General features: G+C 32.9%; 1 pseudogene; it reads left to right on the top strand.

Moving 5' to 3' along the window:
- The first annotated feature begins 610 nt into the window (after nucleotides 1–610).
- Nucleotides 611–5,516, top strand: LOC107879079 (annotated as a pseudogene).
- The last annotated feature ends 886 nt before the right edge of the window (nucleotides 5,517–6,402 follow it).

Genomic DNA, 6,402 nt, shown 5'->3' on the forward strand with positions numbered 1-6,402 from the left:
TTATTTTGATAGTTCATAAGCTGGTTGAGCTTGTGTTGAAGTTCTTAATATTTGATTTTTTCTATTTTTCAAGAAAAAATAATTTGAACTTCATTTTTGGTTGTTCATAAGCTGGGTTAAACTTATTGTCAAAAGTTTAAAGTTATAAATACAGAGTTTAAACTTCATTTGGTTGTTGTTAATTTGAACATGTGTTTGAAGTTATTGTTGAAAATATATAGATTTTACTAAACTCGAGAAACAACAGGATACACACTATACTAATATATGTTTGTATAAGATACACAAAATAAAAATAACTAAATACAGGAAGGAACTAGGTAAGCATCCAAATGCCAAGTGTACAACATAACTCCGAGCAAGGGACTACTGAAAAGTAGAATAAATGGTGAAGACTCGTACTTAGATATATGAAAAAGATGTAGAAGTACAATAGTACAACAATACATGGTACTCAATAGTCATGATAGGTTGATTGGACTCAGAAGAACAATATAAAGTATACCAAGATAAGGAGACTATATGCGGGGAGCTAATCTAACAGTCTCAACACAACATACATACATATATATATTTATACATACACACACATATATTCATATACATATAAATGGCAGGTACAATGTAATATGAGATGATGCAATGCAATGTGTGTCCATGCAGAATCATAATATCTGCTTGATAATTCTGCGAGCTCCTCTCAAATACATAATAAAATAGAGAATCTAGAAAATATATATTGGAACATCCAGAATCGTACCTCGAGATCAACTGCAGAGAATAAACTAAAAATTGGTTTGAAGCATACCTCGATCAAAAATTTAAAGGTGATACAATAATTAAAAGTCAAAAATCTGTAGAAATGATCCAAATCCCTTGACAATCGTAACTCCATAATAAAATGGCACAATTTTTGTTGAAATATCAAAAATCAATAGTAAGAGTGGTACGACACCATTTTTGAAACAAAAATTGGTGATTTACTCCAAATTGTATTCCATATCTATGCATACAAATAAATTAATTAATACGTGCGAGCTTAAGTATGTGTGTACACGTGTGTGTGAGAGAGAGAGAGAGAGATTATACACTAATTACGATAACCCTCCACAGCAAATTAACAGAAACTTGAGGTCCATCCAAAGAAATTCACGGTCTCAAGCTCATATTTGCATAATATGACAAGAAAATATGAAAACAAAGCATAAAAAGGCAACCCAGACAAATAATGTCCATTTACCACGGAATACTATCCAAAATTATACTAAGAGTTCCTAAACTAGACCTAGTACCCCCAAACAAGCAACCTAATATATGGTTCAAGAGGATACTACTGCACCCAAACACACAAGTGTACATGGTCCACTCAAGTAATACAGTGGCTTTTTCAAAATCCAAGTATCAACCCTACTACAAGAAAAACAGCCTATAAGGAAAGGAAATATGGTCCCAGAAAGTCCAAATCTTATCCCAATTGGTCTTTGAGGACGGGAAAAATCTGATCGCACCCGTCCTAACAGGCTCCACCGCAAAAAGTCATTAGCGGCGATTCTAATAAGCCGGTCCTTAAAACCCTTTTGAGACAGTAAAAAACTAGTCATAATTTTTTTTAGCAATGGTATATCTTGTCCCAATCGACTAACTACTTCGTCCTAATTATCTTTTTGGGACGGTATTTCTCATCCCAAAAAGACTAACTACATGGTCATAATTATCTTTTAGTGATGGTATATCGTATCATAAATAGACAAACTACCTCATCGTAATTATATTTTTGCGATGGTATTTCTCATCCCAAATAAACTAACTACCTGGTCATAATCATCCTTTAGCAACGAGCAAAATTCTTTTCCTAGATCAACCTTTAAGGATGAGCAACATCTTGGTCCTAGATCAACCTTTAAAGATGAGCCACGAGAAACATCTCATCCTAGATAAATATTTAAAGACGAGCAATATTTCTAGTCTGTAATTGACCACAAATGACCCTAATATCACAAAATAATAAATTTCATCAAATAAATACCAAAATGCTATCGAGAATATCAATACAAAAACATGATATAATTAGAGACCAGAAAAGTTAGTTAACATCCCATGTTATTAGTTTCAATATTTGTTTCACAAAAAATATAGTTACAATCCCGATCAAGCTAGAGTATGATATCAAATTTTCCATAACATTTGAATACCTAGAAAAAAAATAATCAAGTAACGCATGTTTCTATTGTTTAAGTCCTCCACTTTCAGCTCAAATTGCTAGCTTCCATCGCAGGGCCAAAAAATAATCAAGTCCTCGACTTTTAGTTCCTACCGTTTTACCTAAATCAAGTACCTCCTACAACAGTAAAATAGAAATTTAGTACATCGCTTCACCTCATGAGGAAAATCAACTGCACATCCATCTTAACATTGGTATTTATGTGATACTCATATTGTAGATATGTTGGGACTTAAAACACAATAGTCATCCCATATAAAATTGATGATATCACAGTAATTCTAAGGTATAAGAGGGGTTCCATGTTCAGTAGCAGCCACACACTACTAGGATTGGACATCAATTTGATTTTACCATTCATCAAAACTAAAAAGGAATCTTACATGTAATGGAGCAACAGATGGCAAGCATACTACCTCAAGGGCCATCATAGCACATTCTGGAGAAATTTCTGTAATAACCATACTACATAAGACTGTACCAATATGTTTATTTTGCAGGATGGGTGTTGAGAATTAGGATTTAACAAGATAAAGAACCCAACTAACTTAGAATCAGCTTCTTAGAAATAGATAATACATTAAAGCTTTAACCAGATGCAACAAATCTTCAATAGAAACTTTGAAGGGACCTTCCCCATTGACTGTCATTTGGTCAATTTGAAACAGACCATCTAGGGACCCCCACAAAGATTTTCCTTGCAATCTACAATGACAAAATAAAAAAAAATTAAAAGCTTAAATTAAAGAACAAGGAACTTTTCCAGAATGTTAACTCCGAGAAGGAGAAAATTCATGAGGTCATATATAAGAGGAACTAACCAAAATCCAATTTCACAAAATTAAGAAAACATTGATCCTTATATTCTCTTTATGAAGAAGCTGCCATAGAAACTGGGCCTGAACTTGAAACAAGAGGCATATCAGAGTTCACCAATTATTCTCATAGATAATACTTAAATATTGACAGAGCCCAGCTATAGAGTGATTGATCTTTCAAATAATTTTCTTAATAGAACAATCCCGACTGCATTATGAGAGCTTCATAACTTGGAGGAATTGTATCTTTTCTCCAATTTTCTCACTGGTGAGATTCTTCTAGAGATTGGTCATTTAAGAAAGCTGCAATTTCTTAGATTTGAAGTCAACATTCTGACAGGACAAGTGATACCAAAAATTGGTAACTTGCCTGAGTTGAGTGTCTTTTCTCTTGCTTATTGCCAATTTAGTGAAAAGATACCATATGAGGTTGGTAAGTTGAAGCATCAGATAAATCTTGACTTACAGCAAAATAGTCTTAGTAGCCACATACCAGAAGTAACTGGCGGCTGCAGAAATCTTCAAAATTTTACAGCATCAAATAACAATATTGCAGGATAGATTCCTTCATTAATTGGTCAGCTCGAATCACTCAAAATCTTGAACCTGGCAAACAACAACTTTTCTGGTTCAATTTCTGTTGAACTGATTCATCTCTAAAGTTTGAAGTACTTAAACTTGTTTGGCAATGAATTGGAGTGCAAAATTCTTTTTGAGCTTTACCAGTTGGTTCATCTTGAAACATTCGATTTATCAAACAACAACCTTTTAGGAACCATAAGGTTTCTCAACACTAAGCTAAAGAATCTTGAGACTTTAGCACTCTCTGGAAACTCTTTAACAGGAAGCATCCCGAGTAACTTCTATTTTCGTTGTTCAAGATTAAGCCTACTTATTCTGACTGACAACAAGTTATCTGAGAACATCCCATTGGAGCTACTAAATTGCACATCCCTATGACAACTGGATCTCTCTAGTAACAGCTTTAGAGGAATTTTGCCACGAGGCCTCGACAAACTGGAAAGTCTCACAGACCTCCAGAGATGGTCACAACAACTAAACCATGGTAAATTTTGGAGTCCAGCTATATCAGGATATTACATCAATCTTTAAATGATTAACTGGTCATATAGGCTGAGACTTGAGATAGATGGACTCAGATAGAATATAGTAGGAGTTGGTTTTACAAGATATGTATCCCATATCTGAATCACTAGCCATTTTATTGGCGACAATGATCCCTTTAAATCTTATATACAATTTTTTCACTACTGTTAAGCTCTTATAAAGATTTCTATTTACTATGCTTTAGTTTTTTCATCTGTCTATTCATAAAAGAGTTAACTTCGAGTAACTGAGTCTTGAATTCATCAAAGTTTAAAAAGAATTTTGGATACATTTAACTCAAACTCCTGATTCCATAGATAGCTCTTAAAAAAGGAACTAAATTAGCAGAAATGGGTGCCTTAGATAGCTCTTAGCAGAAGATGACTATACTAACCTAAAACTCTTAACTGATGTCGTATATAACTCTATATTTGCAAAGCAATACAGGACTATTGGAAGCTTTTAGAGGAAATATACACGAAACTAGAATATGTGGTTAATTGATGAACTGGTGAGAAATATATTTGATATACTAATCATATTATGCCTTAACATATGACCTCAACTAAAAATTTATAAGTTTCATTGTATAACTAGTTGGATAACTACTAAGTTTCAATCCAACATTCTTTATCTATGATTTTGTAAGCATTAAAATAACCCTATTAAACATTCAGTTTTTTTCCAAAGCATAAGAATAACCGATAAAAAAGATCTAGATCGAGAAAAGAGATGTGGATCCATAAATGAATCTTACTATTTCTTGGCGGTAGATTTAGAATCTTATCTCTCTTTTGTTACTTTGAAAATCTCCACTCTCCGAACAAATCAAATGGCTTCTTCAGATCATCATAGTTGAGCACCTCTACTTACTGACAGAAACATCAATGCAAGAGCCTTTACTATTAGAATTGGTGGCCCTGTTGGTCACTAGGAAAACAACTCTTATACTAGAATTATATAAGCTCTCAAGGTAAAAATATAGTTTTGCAGCAGTAACAAATGATATATTTAGAATAAGATGGAGAATTCTTAATAAAACATGGTGTACTATCAGAGGAAAGGATTTGAATTGTAGAAATAGGAGGATGACCACATGCTTTTATTAGGGAAGATATAAGCATTGACCTTGGGCATCTTGAGGAGTTTTCTAATCTATACAACGCAGATGTATGTAAATTTGGTGGAGACAATCTAGCAGCAAACTTTAACAGAGAGCATGCTAACTACATAATCTACATAATAATGTTTCAACTGGTGATAAAATTCCTAGAAAAAGAGGTCCCAAAATTACACAAGCAGACCTCCTTGTGATAAATAATTTAGCATTAGCTGTGGGAGCAAATCGGTATGGGGGTTTGAAGAAGTAAGGAAACTATGAGAATGATTTGGAAAACTTTACCATCTTGTGTTTCTCGAATATTATGGAAGGAAAGAAAATGTATGATGTTTTGAAGGAAAAGTAGATTCAATATAGAAGATTAAGTTTAGATGCTTATGGATTTTTTTGTGTAATCTTCAGGACGTCAAAGATGAAAATAGCTCGTTGATTTCCTTAATTCAATAGAAGGATAGGAATTCATAGAAGGAACCCTTCTTTTTTCTTTTCTTTTTGGTAGGAAGGATATGACTATGTAAATGTACTAGAGCCAACTTGGTGATAGATTTTTCTTTTCTTTTTTCTATCAATATGCATTACTAACCTATTAATTAAAAGACCTTTTCATGCTTGATAATTTGACGTTATAAATAGGCCAATATAATAGTACAGTCCCGTTAGCATATTAACTGTCCTATCACATTGAAGACATAGTAAACCACATCTTCCAAGCTTGGGAAGCTGCAACTGGCAATAAAAAATGCTGAAATATTCAGCGAAAACTTTACTTGAACATATTGGGATCTTTTGTGAATTTTTTTGCTTCTCAATGCTATCTAGAATTTAATTTTCTGGACTAAAATAATCGATCTTCTGAAAAATATGCATTTACATGGTTTTTGTACAAGCACTACATAATATACAAATTTCTATATTTATTTTGGTTGGTTCATTTGGTTAAAATAGAATCCTACTATTTCTTATCACCATGTAGAACATGAGATTTTTTTCAAAAAAGATATCAGAATTATCAAAATCATGATAGAAAAGAAATGAAGACATCAGAATAATGCATTTGAACCTAGGAATAACTTTCAATAGGACATACGTGAAACAAGACGTACATGAAGTTGCTTCACTAGCAATGCATATATAGG

Source organism: Capsicum annuum, chromosome 8 (genome assembly GCF_002878395.1).
Source record: "Capsicum annuum cultivar UCD-10X-F1 chromosome 8, UCD10Xv1.1, whole genome shotgun sequence".
NCBI lineage: Eukaryota > Viridiplantae > Streptophyta > Magnoliopsida > Solanales > Solanaceae > Capsicum > Capsicum annuum.